The following is a 13,253-nucleotide window of genomic DNA, read 5'->3' as shown; positions in this document are numbered from 1 at the left end:
AAAGCCACTTTATCCCCCAAGTCTGTATTGCTTCTGTGTGAGAAGGAAAAGCTAGGTAGTCACTGCTTTCTCAGAAAACCTTAAGCCCCTTCCTTAACACGGGGTAGAAGGACAGTGCTTAGTTATTTCCCTTACTAGGAAAATGGCTGATTGATGAGTGCGTCGTGATACATATGATTTGATAACCAGATGATCCCTGGAATTCTCTGCTCAGCTATCTTTAGGGGAGTCCTCAGATAAGTTCTTGGAACCTTCCATCTCCCTCTTCATGGTCTCATAGGAGCTACTATCACAAATCTTACGTGATCAGTTCTACCTAACACTGATTACCTCAGTCACCAGCAACATGTTAGCTTGCAAATATCTCTATCTGCCTATAGGTGGTTAGGCCTAGGCCTTCTATTTCTTTTAATAACAATTCCATTTCTGTGGTTCCCTTTTATGCATTAGATTATCAATTCTGTGAGAGCAGGGCCCTTCTTTCCATCATTTTTGTACTTCCTACAGAAGTTAGAAGGCTCTGTACACACAGTGAGATCCCAGTAGAAACTGCCGATCATCACATTGTTTCTCTAAGCATAGAAGAAACAGTCTAAAAAAATTTGGAAATAAACTCTATCTCTCTAATTCCTAATTAACCTGGTCAATGATATCATATGCCCAATAATCCTCTAAATAGACAAAAAGTTAAGCTGAGGATTTTCCAAATCTCTTTCCTTTGTTAAAAAGAAAGAATTCTTACCTGCTATTAAATTACTTCTTGGTAGTTTATAATTAGATTGTAAGCTCCTTGAGGTGAGGAATTGTGTTTTATGCAGTCTTTTGTATCTTCTCTAGGTCTAGCCTAGAACAAATGTCCTGAACATAGTAGGTGCTCAGTAAATATTTATTGATTTGAGAGGCCATTTCAGTCAATATCGATTTCAGCCAATACGTGTTGAGCACCTTCTATGTTTGGTGATTGTTGAGTGACACAAGGGGCAATGAGAGAGTGAGGGCTGACATACATAGAGATAGAACTTCAGAGGTGATTTTTTGATTGTGGTAAAACCTGTCATGCCCCAGGCAGAAAGCCATGGATTTTGTTTTAATGTTTCTCTGCAAAGGTTCACATTGCTTACATGCCTTTGAGAAAGGTCCCAACTTCAGCTTCCAAATCAAAAGATGGATATTAGGTCTCTAGGTATGGAGAATTTCACATTTTCATCTCTAGAATCCATAAATCCACTGTCTTTCCTCTAGGTTCCTATGAGGTGATGCCACATGCTGTCCTTTGTGGAAGTAGGGGATAGGAGACAATTGCTCTCATGAATGAGTGGGATGGCTTTTTACATAGGTTAAAGAAATTTGAAGCAGGAGCCCTCTCCCTCTATAGGGATGGGAACATGGGTAGCTTAGTGGATGGCGTGTGCCATCTCAGTAGGCCTTAGGGACCCAGGTGGTGACAACATAATGTCATCTGTGTCTTTAAACTTTCACAAAGGCTGTCTAATCCAATAAAAGAGGAAGCATGGCTCCCCAGCCTGGATGATAATTATAAGACTTATACAATTTTTCTCATGTCAGACAAAGCTGGCATAGATTTTTTTGCTTAAAAGCTATGTCTAAAAAAGCGCCACAACACCATCTTGAACCACACCTGGGTTTCTGCTTCTGAATAGCTATCATCTGAGTAACTTGCTGATTTTGCATATAACTATCTATCCAGAAAGAGACAACGTGTCTCTTGTCTCCCCATGAATAAGTGGAATAATACATGGATAGGATCATAGATCTGGAGGCAGAAGGGACCCCAAACGTTATAAGCATCCAATCCCTTCATTTTACAGATGAGGAAAAAGAAGCCCAGGAAAGCAAAATGGCATGACCCAGGTATGTTTTACTTGTGACTATTCTTTTGCCAGTATTATCTGCCATGTTAATCTACCCTCCCCATCCTTAATTGTTCACCTCTTGTGTTTGCTGTATTTCTACACCAAACTCTGTGTGTGTGTGTGTGTGTGTATGTGTGTGTGTCTTAAACCCTCCTTCGACTTTCAGACAAGTGAGGTTCATTTAATATCTGCTCCCCTACTCCTTTGTCCAAGTTTAGATACCCTCCTCATTAACCCCAATTATGAGAAATAGCTAGACCCATCCCATTGTTCCTTCTTTCTGTGCTAATATATTTGTTCTTTTTTTCCTCTTGAAAAATTCTCAGAAGAGAACCCATCCACTTATAGATCCTTATATTTTTTGACTTATTTAATTCCCTTGATATCCATTGAAAAAAATTAAGGTTCTGAAGGGATGCTTGCTTATTCTTCCCCTAATAGAATATTAGCTCTACACCATCATACAGCCCCTTTTAATTATTCAAATAAATTTACTTTTCCAGGTTTCTCTTGATTCATGTTCGCATTTCAAAGCTCCAACTCAGATCTAGTCTTTTCATTAGAAGTGCTTGAAAATTTTATATTCTATTAAAGGTCTGTTCCTCCCCCCTCCCTCATTCTTTACAGGATTATACTCAGCTTTGAAGGGTAAATAATTCCTGTTTATAAGTCTATATCTTTTGCCTTTTGCTATCTTGTATTCCAAGATCAGCTCTCTTAGTTAGTAGAAACTGCCAGATCTTGTGTGATCCTAACTGTGGCTCCTGGTTCAATTTGATACTTAAGCTGCTTTTTATGGATGCCTGCCATATTTTTTTTCTTTGATGTGAAAGCTCTGGATTTTGGCTATGGTATTTTGGTGAATTTTCGGGGTTTGGGGGTTCCTTTCAGTAGGTGATTAGTGAATCTTTACTTTGCCCTCTGGTTCAAGTATATTGTGGCAGTTTTCGTTAGTGATTTCTTGAAATACAATGTCCAGGCTTCAATATTTAATCATGTTTTCCAAAGAACCTAATTATTCTTATATTTTCTATCCTTGATCTGGTTTCCAGGTCAGTTTTTTATATCAGATATTCTATATTTACTTCTTTTTTCAAAATTTTGATCTTGTTCTGGCATTTCTTGTTTTTAATGGAGTCAGATTTCTGTTTGGTCTATTCTAGTTTTCAGGGAGTCCATTATTTGGGTAAGATTTGCCATTTTCTTTACCAAGTTATTTATTTTTCTTCCAAGCCAATAATTTATATTTAATCTTTGGATCTCTTGTTTTTTTATCTAGTTATTAATCTTGTACTAATTGCTGATTCCAAAATCTAGTTATCTATGTCTGATCTCTCTTGACCTCCAGCCTCATATGTCCAACTGCCTAGTGAACATTGTGAACTGGATGTTCCATAGGCATCTTAAACTAAATATGTCTAAAACTGAACTCATTTTTTTTCCTTTTCCCTAATTTTCCTATTAATGTCAAGGGCACCAGCATCCTCCCAGTCACTCAGGCTTGCATCCTAGATGTCCTCTTCTGCTTCACATTCACTCTTCCTCCTATGTCCAATATTTTGCCAAGACCTGTCAATTCTACATTTAAGAAATGAACTTTTATGCTCTAAAATGTTTATGGCAGCTCTCTTTGTGGTGGCAAAGAACTGGAAATTGCAGGGATGCCAATTATTTGGGGAATGACTGAACAAGTTGTGGTATATAATTGTGATGGAATACTACTGTGCTAAATAAAATGATAGAAAAACATGGAAAGACTTGCACAAAATAATAAAGAAGGAAATGAGCAGAACCAAGAGAACATTTTATACAGTAACAGTGATATTGTTTTAAGAACAACTTTGAGCAAATAAGTCATTTTGACTATTATAAGTACCCAAATTAATTATAAAGGAATACGAAAAAAAGATGCTATCTGCATCCAGAGAAAGAATTGATAAATAGAAATATGTATAGAATTATTTTACATATATATGCATATACATACCTATTTATGTCTATTGGTAGGGCTGGGGGCAGAATGGAAGGAAAAAAGAAATTTACGTTATAAATTTATTATTTATTCAAAAGAAATAGCAAGTTGTACATAATGGATTTGCAGTTTCATGTGCCATCATCTTTTTTATTATACTGTGTTATGGAAATGATTGTTTTATTCTATAAATTAAAAATAAAATTAATTCATTTTTAGAATTCAAAATTTTAAAATTTAAAAAATCACATCTCTCATGCACAACTATCACCCTAATGCCAGCCTCATCCCCTCACCCCTGGACTACTGCAATAGCCTTCTGGTTGATCTTCTTGCTTCAAGTCTCTCCTTACTCCATTCCATTCTCTACTTAGGTGTCTAACTAATATTCCTAAAGCACAAATGTGACCATGCTAATCCCTATTCGATAAATTTAGATGGCTCATCTGTCACCTTAAGGATCATCAAATTCTTTTTTTGGGGGGGGGAGGGCTTGAAAACTCTTTATAACTTGACTGCCTTCTAGCTTTCCAGTTTTCTTCTTCTTCTTCTTCTTCCTAAATATTATGTGATCTGGTAACACTTAACTCCTCGCTTTTCCTTGAACAAAACACTCCCTATACTGACTGTGAGAATTTTCACTGATTTTCCCCTATGACTGAAATGCCCTCCTTCATCTCCATCTTCCTGAATTCCTTCAAACCCCTGCTAAAATCCCACCTTTTCTCATCCTCCTTAATATTGGAGCTTAGTTTGGTGATTATCTCCAATTTATCCTGTATATATTTGGTTTGTACATAGTTATTTGCAAGTTGTCTTTCCCATCAGACTGTGAGCTCCTTGAGAGAAGGAACTGTCCTTGCCTTTCTTTTTATGCACAGCATTTAGTACAGTGCCTGGCACATAACAGACACTTAATACTTGGTGACTGATTAACTGGAAAATCTTAGATTTTTCTGTACTTCTTTTAGGGGTACTATTGCTTTTTGAAGATTTCTAGATCCACAATAATATTTGATACTGCTGAATTATTTTTTTTTTGGTTTGTTCACCTCTAACTTTAATTCCTGAACTAGGACTTAGTTCTAGGGCCAGGTTCAGCCTTCTGTTGCACTTATGGATGTGATAGTTTGCCATGCTTATTCTTACCCTTGGTCCCTGGGTTCCTAGGCTGACTTCCCCCTCCCAGGGCTAGAACCCCCTGGTTCCTTAAGTTCCAGAGTGCTGAATCTTCAAAGCCTTCTCAGGTCAGAATAGTAAGGACTTTTGAGCACTACAGTTTCCCAGTTTGAGTCATGCTCATGCTACTTGCTGCCAGACAGTTGTTTTTCTGGGCTTCCAAAGGTCCTTGTGGGTTTAGAACTACATTGAACCTCTTTTTAATGATCCTTGTTCACTTGCTGAGAGAGACAGAGAGAGAGAGAGAGAGAGAGAGAGAGAGAGAGAGAGAGAGAGAGAGAGAGAGAGAGAGAGAGAGAGAGACAGAGAGACAGAGAGAGAGAGAGCGTGAGCAAGCTCTCACTGATATCTCACTGATAGGCTTCAGACTTGTTTGTTGGGTTGGTGCTGGCTTTTCTGGAGACCTTCTTTCTTATAACCTGTGGGCTATTAGCTGAATATTTTTTTGTAGTTCTAGGATGGAAGAAGTCACTTGCTATAGTTTCTCGTTATACTTCTTGATCCTCATTTGGTCTGGCACAAATTTCAGATTTTTACAGAAGTAGGTGGAGGGGAGATGAGCAGCTTACCTCCTTTCAGGCAGACATCTTGCCTAGAAGTCACTTTCTTTTTCTGGATGCTCACTGGCCATGCCTTTCATGGTCCATTTTAGAATTTTCCTAAGAATCAAAATCAAGTTCACTGGCCTACATTTTGCAAATGTTTTCTTCTTCCTTTTTTTTTTGAAAATAGGAACATTCACAATTTTCCATTCTTGGGGTACCTCTCCTATTTTCCATAATTCCTACTCACCAGTATTTATTTTCTCTCCTCACTTCACCCTCTTCCCTTACCCCAACCACGGAAGAAAAAATAGAAAATACAACTCTTGTAACAAATGTGCATAGTTCTGATCAGTGCACATGATCATTCAAGTTATTTTTAGCAGTTCAGCAACCATATCTGCCAGGTCTTTAAGTACTCAAGAATGTTGTTTGTCATCAATGTGATAGATATTGTAGCAAAAAAGCTAATGGAATCTGATGCTAGGTTAAAAGAGGCATGAGGGAGGCGATAGCTCTATGCTCTGTCCTCATCAGAACACATCAACTGCACCATCTTCTGTTCTGAGCGCCCCATTTATAGAAGGACATGGATGAACCAGAAAATGCTCAGAGGTGGGAAAGCAGGATGGTAAAGGACCTTTTGATCAAGCCAGTATTTAATCTAGAGAAGGGAAGATTTAGTGGGACGTGTTAACTGTTAAGTATTTAAAGGGCTCGTATTTTAAAAAATAAATCTCTTTTGTTTAGCAAAAAAATCTCCCCATCAGTTTGTTGCTGTCGTTCAGTCATGTCCGACTCTTCATGACCCCATTTGGGGATTTCTTGGCAAAGCTACTGGAGTGGTTTGTCATTTCCTCACACACGAGGAAACTGAGGCAAACAGGGTTAAGTGACTTGCCCAGAGTCATCCAGCTAGTAAGTGTCTGAGGTCATATTTGACCTCAGGACTTCCTGAATTCAGGCCCAGCACTCTATCCAGTGCGACACCAGCTGCCTCATGCCAAGGGAGATAAATTTACTTGTGTTTAAAAATGAAAATTTTTTCCCACTGCTGAATATATGGATTGCCATACTAGGAGGCCGTGTTACTGACCTGAGATGCTATTTGTACTGACTATACTATCTGTACTGATGCTGTTTACAGCATATTACACATTAAGTGGCCTTGGACAAGTCTCCAAATTACATTTTCCTTATCTGTAAAATGAGAGTTAGATTAGATGGTTTCTACAGTCCCTACCAGCTCTGACATATTGTGTTTACAATGCTAATTTTGTCTTCTGGTTCCTGGCCACAGCTGGTATACACATCTTAATGCTCTTTGGGAAGCTTCCTCTTTGCCTTAAGGTGTGCATGACATCCTTGTCCAAAAAGAGACACCCTACTCTCGGTTACCACTCCCAGAGAGTGGCCTCTTACCCATCAGGACTCATCCCAGAAATCAGAGAAAGTCCTGTAAGTTTAGTCTGTGAGACTGGGTGGCTCTAATTGGTCTTTAGAGACTAATAAGCCATCAGGATGGCCAGAGGACAGGCAGAGGCATATTATACAATTTTTTTAAATGTTTAAGTATCTAGCACAATTTGGTACTTATAAAATAACAGTTATGATACAAAATCAAGACTGCTAAGTAGTTACTCAAATATTTGCTATAGCTTTTGGTGACGTGATTCATAGAAATGCTGACCATGTGTGTGTCTCATAACTCATTCCTTAGCCCTTGGTAGAATTCCTTTCAAGCATAATACAAAAAATATATAATTTCTTGTGGATCAAAATTTTAAGAGGATTGTGGGAGGGTCAAATGCTTTTCATTCCTGCTGAGTGAGAGACAGACGAACATTAACCATCTCTGAAGGGAAGCTAAATACCCTTCAAATTCAAGTTTTAACTTCTTTTTATTACATATGGAAGACTTTCAGTGTTCTGTACCACAGGGAGTCTCTTGTCAGTGTTTTCTTTTTTCTTCAAATTTTATTTTTTAAAAATCAACAAAAATCTACCTTCTCTCCTTCCAACCTCATTTGCCCTTCCCCAAATTGAGAAAACAAAACAAAACAAAATCCAAAACCCTGTGTCACAAACCTGTATAGTCAAACAAAACAAATTCTTACATTGCCCATGACCAAAAACTATGATTCAATCCGAGTCTATCACCTCTCTATCCAGAGATATGATTATGTATGTTACATCATGGGTCCTCTGAAATCATGCTTGATCATTATGTTGAGAAGAGTTTCGTTGTGTTGATCACAGTTCCTAACTCTTTCAGAGTTGTCTTTGAAATATTATTATTATTGTATGGACTGATCTCCTGATTTAGCTCACTTTGCTCTGAATTGGTGCATAGAGATCATCCTGATTTTCTCTGAAAGTGTCTCTTTCATCATTTCTTACAGTGCAATAGTATTCTGTCAAATTCGTATACCATGACATGTTCAAACTGATGGCACCCTCTCAATTTCCAATTCTTTACAACTGAAAAAAAACTGCTATAAATATTATGTGTGTGTGTGTGTGTGTGTATAAACTTGACATATTGTTCCTTTTCCTTTTTCTTTGATCTCTTTGCCTCTTTCCAGTATTCAATCCCATAGTCTATTAGATACCTTCAGATTGCTTCTATTAGCCCAAAACAAATTGTCTTGTGTTTATTATTTCCATCACCCCTTCTTTCTCCTGACTTCTCTTCTACCACATGTCCCTATGGAAAAAAATGCAGGTTTTTGTAAATTATTCCCTTTCATTGAAAATCTCAAAAAAAAATTAGCCTACTTTAAAAAAAGATTTTTTATTGCTATCAGTATAGGAAAACAAACGAGTTAAAAGAGAACAAGCATGAGGACAGTTTCAGTTAAAAGAAATCTCAACAAATCCAAACTGTATAAGAAGCAGCCTTAATTGAAATGTAAATAGTCTTAGTTGAATATAAATAGACTACACTTTGAGGGTTCTTTTCTATATAGTTTGTTTCAAGAAAGAAATGATTGAAAATGTACACAAAAGGATCAGAGTCTTGATCCTTCTTAGCCACTCTTCTTCATTCATATTTTTTAGTTCTTGTCTACAAAACGAGCGCAGCTTTGCAATTCTGGGCTTGTGTTCTCTCTTCTCTAAGGAGACTCCCCTTTAGGCAGCAGATCCTCTCCACCTCCAAACACTCTCACCCTCTTATTCACCTCAGAGACTAGCTTAGCATAGGGGCTAACAGGCTAATGAAGAGTCAGCAACTTGCACAAAGGATTTGAGTTTGTATAAATTAGGGCAACTCAGAAAGTGCTTCCCTAAAGTCTCGTCTCTATCTAATGTCTCTATCTTGCTTCCCAAACAAGTTATTTTAGAGTTTGTCTTCATTGTAGCAAAGGAGACAAAACTTCAGAACCTCCTTAAACATAGATTGGAGTAGAACGAATTCACATTTATAAATCTCTCTACTTGGAGTCAAGGAATTAAGTTCTAGTCTCTGCTCTTCCATTCACCAATTATGTGAAATTGGGGAAGTTTTTACTTCAGGAGTCAGTGGGATCCTCCTCATTGCAGGTCTTCAAGGAAAGACTGGATGACACTTGTCAAAGATGCTATAGAGGGCTTTCTGTTCATGTTCCGGTTAGACTAGGTGAATTCACATTGCTTCCTACCCTGAAACTCTGTGATTGAATGACTCATTTTGGCCTGGTTTCCTCATCTGTTAAAGTTGACAGATCTTTTTCCCAACACAAAATGTTCTGAAGACTAGTAAACTCTCTAAATTAACCTGCTGAAAACTGGTCTACCTTCCTCAAGTTCAGCCTGACAGCTCTCTGAGAGTCAGGGAGAAGGAAGTAGAGAGCAAAGAGAAGGAGAAAGCAGTTTTTCAAATATATCTATTATTATTTTTAAAAACTAAATATTATTTTTTAAAGTAACAAGCATTTATTTTCTTTTTCTCTCTCTCCCCTCAGAAAAGAAAAAGAAAACCCCCTTGTACAAATGTTTGTACTCAAACAAAACAAATTCCCAAATTGGCCATGTCCAAAAATGTGCATCCAATTTCCCTCATTTAGTTTATTTGTCTTTCAGAAGGAATCATGCTTGGTCATTGCATTGATCAGAGTTCTTATGTCTTTCAAAGTTTTTTGCTTTTAAAATATTTGTTATAGTATAAATGATTCTACTGGTTCTGCCCATTTAACTCTGCCATCAGTTCATATACATCTTCCCAAGTTTTTTTTTGAAACTGTCCTCTTTATCATCAAGACTATAGATTATAAGAAGTAAAGACCTTTGGTAATAAAAGCTTGTAGACTGGCAAAATGCTTCTGTAGATTGTTGAATGTCCTCAGACTGGTGGCTGAGGAACACTGGAGTGGATGATTGCCAAGATCCCTTCCAACTCTAAGTTTTTATTATTTTATTGTGGGTTAAAAAGCATGTTCTCCAAAGGGAATGCATAGGTTTTATAACACTATTTTTACTACTTACGTAGAGGGTAGAATTATTCCTCAACCTTGACATTGTTAAGTAATGTCCCTAGATTCAGGATAAGAGGAAGTCACCTAATTCATCCTTTAGTTGTATATAGCAGAACCTGGAGAATTCCCTTGGATTGCTGGGTCACCAGGGTGTTTGGCTCTTTTCAAAAAATAGAATGGCATACTAAAAGCACACAGAATTTGAGTTTTGGAAGGGATCCAACTGATTCTCTAGTTCAACTCATAACCACTAAAGGAAACAGTCGTTCAGCCTCTGCTCAAAGACTTCCAAGGAGGGGGAAGCTACCATCTCTTGTGGCAGCCTATTCTACATTGGGACAGTTCCAATTATTGGGCAATTCTTCCTAACATCAAGTTTAAATTTACCTTTTTATAATTTCTACTTATTGTTCTTGCCTCTGCCTTTTGAGACCAAACAGAACATGTTAAATCTCTTTACTATTATATGATAGCCTTTCCAATATTTAAAGATAGCTCTTATGTTTCCTATGAATTTTCTCTTCACTAGGCAAAACATCCCCAGTTCCTTCAACTTGTCTTTGTATAATCTGGACTCAAAGCCTTTCATTTTACTGGTTTTCTTCCCCTGGGATTTTCTGCAACTTAGCAACCCATAGTTGAATATAATATTTCAGATATGATATTAATAGGGCAGAGTACAGTGGGCCCTCCATCTAACTTAATTGACTCTGCTTCACATTGAAATGATTTTCTGAGTAGAACAAAGGTTGAACAATGTTAACTCCTTTTCCTACCTCTAGAAATGTGTCACTAGACAAAGGTTTTATACTGTTTGGAGAGGTCAGTTTACTACCATTTGAAAAAGAGAAAATTCCTGGTTTATGGAGTGTGGTTCTGATATTTTCAAGGACATTGGGATAGAAAAAGAGAGGACAGCTAAGAATGCTATTGTAGAATAATTCAATGGTTAATGTAGATCCCCCATATTATTAAGTTGGGCTTACAGAGCACACTAAATACTTGTGCATCCTCTCTTCTAAACAGAATGGGGACACTAGTTTGCCTTTAGTCTAAGACTTAAACTGTTTTTATATAAATCAATCAGCCAAGAAACATCTGCTAAGTTACTACTGCTTGCCAAGCTCTGTTTTAGGCATTGGGAATGCAAATTTTAAAATGAAGCAGGCTCTCTTTCTTCAAGAAACTCTCATCTTATCAGGGAGGAAAATATATACATTTGTATACAAGTATATACAAGAACAAATACAAGCTAACTTGTGAGGAAATGGTATAGACTCTAGTAGCTTGAGGCTAGGGGGAAGAGGGGGAGTGTTTGAACTGAGGTTTAAAGGAAGCCACGTCTTGGAAAAGTCAGAAGCAGGTAGGAAATTTCAGGTATGGGAGATAGACTATGCAAAGGCACAGAGATGAGAGAGGGAATGTTGCATGTGAAAAAGAGCAAGAATTCAAGTTTGACTGAACTATGGAGTATATAAAAGAGAGTAATATGAACTAAGCCAGGGAGGATAAGTTAGAGCCATGTTTGGGGGATCCTAAATTTAATAGTCACTACAGTTTTGAATAAAGAAGTGACATGGATATCCCTATGCTTTAGGAAAAGCACTTTAGCAAATATATATACTGGAAAATATACTAGAACAGGGAGAGACTTGAGTCAAGGAGACCAATTAGGAGGCTATTGCAATAGTGCAAGTGAGTAGTGGCTCTTTGGAGAAAAGGCAACAAGTGTATGAGATGTTTTATAAGTAGAATCAACAAGGCTGGGCAACTGGCTGGATATGTGGAATGAGTGAGAGAGAGGATTTGAAGACGACTCCAAGGTTGGGAATAGGGATGATTAGAATGGTGGTAGTATTTACTCTTGACAAAAATAGGGAAATTCAAAAGAGGGATGGGTTTGGGGGAAAGAATTGGGACATATCAAAGGAAAGAAATGGATTTTCCATAAAGTATATGAATACCTGAAAGGAACAAAGGAAGTGATTTTTAAAAAGTGAAATAAAAGTTCTAAAAGAAAGAATCGAAAAAATAAAAAATGCCTTAAAAAAGACAGTAGTAAACTTTGCCAAAGTAAAGTACTCTCTGAAATTTAGAATACACCAAAAAAGAAATTAATAGCTCCACAAGATGGCAAGAAATTTTAGAATAATAGTAAAAGATTGAAAACATAAAAGAAAATACAAGATATCCTATGCCAAAAAAAACAACTGCCCTAGAAAACAGATAAAGCAAAGACAATTTAAAGATCCCATTTCAAGACAATATAAATGAAAACTTCCCAGATCTATTAAGATCAGAGAGCAAAGTACAGGTAGGAAGAATCAACCTATCATTTCCTGAAGAAATCACAAAACAAAACATTTCAGAAATATCATAACCCAAATCTAGAACTTTCACATCAAAGGACAAATTCTGCAAGCATCCAGAAAGAAGCAGTTCAAGAACCAAGGAAACATAGGATCATACAAAACCAGGAAGTTTCTACTAAAAACTAGATATTAGGGTACAATACTTCAAAAGGCAAATGATTTAGGCTTACAACCAAGAATAACTTACCTTGCAAAGCTAAGTATAATTCCACAGGGTGGGGAAATGAACCTATAATGGAACAGAGAACTTTAAAATACTTTGATGACAAAATGGAGCTAAGGAGGAACTTTGAAATGCAAGCGCAAGAGTCAAGAGAAACCTAAAAAGGTAAATTTATTCATGTTATTGTAAGAAGTTCTATGATGATGTAGTATCAGTATTCTAATGGGGGAGGAGCAAGTGTTCTTTAAGAAACTTAAAATCTTCAACCGAAGTTAAGTAAGAAAAACAAAGGACCCAAGGAGTAGACTTTCTATTTTGTGGCTTTATAATGTCTCTTCACTAAGTTGGGGGAGTACTGGGGCACTAGTTGGGGAAGTACTAGGATTGGAAATGCAGCTAACAGAACTGGTCCTTGGTAAAATAAGTAAAGTTAGTCTTTAATCTCTTCAAAGCTCCAGTAGGAGCTCCAGGTGCGCCTCTGGTGCTCCGCTAGAAGATCATGATGGGAGCTTCACTCAACTCAGTCAACTTCTAATGGATCATGATGAGAAACTCAAAACAGATTGACTCAATTGATTCTTCATTTCAGATCCTTGTTGAATATCTTTCTCCTGCTATGGCTAAATTAATCTTTTGTTAACTGTTAAGCAACCCTTGAGTGCCTTATTTTGCTCCAATATTGAGCTTAAACTATGAC

This window comes from Trichosurus vulpecula, chromosome 1 (genome assembly GCF_011100635.1).
Source record: "Trichosurus vulpecula isolate mTriVul1 chromosome 1, mTriVul1.pri, whole genome shotgun sequence".
In the NCBI taxonomy this organism is placed as follows: domain Eukaryota; kingdom Metazoa; phylum Chordata; class Mammalia; order Diprotodontia; family Phalangeridae; genus Trichosurus; species Trichosurus vulpecula.
Note: the sequence above shows the minus strand (reverse complement) of the source record.